Source organism: Lithobates pipiens, unplaced genomic scaffold (assembly GCF_037356315.1).
Source record: "Lithobates pipiens isolate NorthernLeopardFrog02 unplaced genomic scaffold, aLitPip1_a1.2 Scaffold_8, whole genome shotgun sequence".
NCBI classification, from domain to species: Eukaryota; Metazoa; Chordata; class Amphibia; order Anura; family Ranidae; genus Lithobates; species Lithobates pipiens.
Window position 1 is genome coordinate 548,766,006 of NW_027507903.1, and position 869 is coordinate 548,766,874.

Here is an 869-nt window from a genome sequence, read left to right on the forward strand (position 1 = left end):
TGGTTCTATAGGAGTTTTCACTTCCTTTGCATCTTGCATATGGAATTGTTCCAACATTTCAGAGATTTTCTGAGATTGGTTGAGAAGATAGCTAAAATCTTCTCTCTCTATTTGGATTCCCAGATAGTAGTTATTGTTCCCTGGCTCTTTGATTTCAAAATTGTCTTTCAGTTTGTGAACTATATGAATGATTATAATCCCTTTCTTGTTCAAAACAGGTTAAAATGTCATTGACATAGATAAGGATGCATATCCATCTGTCTTCTTAATTCCTGGAGTAGAGACAGGGGTCTGCTTTACTTCTTGAGAATCCCTCTCTGGTAAGTACTTTGTTCACTTTCTTATTCCACATCCTTGCAGATTGCTTAAGACCATAGATGCTCTTCTGAAGTTTACACACGAGGTTGTCTCCTTGCTAAAACCCTGGCGGTTTCTCCATGTAGAGGTCTTCCTTAATGTCTCCATATAAAAATAGTAGTTTTAACATCTAGGTGTTTAACTTGCATGCCCTTCCCGGCTGCAATGCTAAGAAGCGCTCTGATAAGTGTTTACGACGTGAGCGAATGTTTCATCATAATCTTCACCAAATTTCTGAAAGTAACCATTGGCAACTAGTCTGGCTTTGTATTTGTGGATATTCCCTTCTGCGTCTGACTTTACTTTGAAAGTCCACTTACTTCCTATAGTTTTGCGGTTAGGAGGGAGCTCTGTGAGTGTCCAGGTTTTATTTTCTTGAAGTGACTTTAATTCTTTTTCTGCTGCCTTTCTTAATTTATTGGCTTCACATTTTGACAGATTTTTATGTCTTCCCAGGATGTTGGTTCAAGTATGCTGTGTGTTTTGACAGTGTATGACAGCTTGTGGGGTGG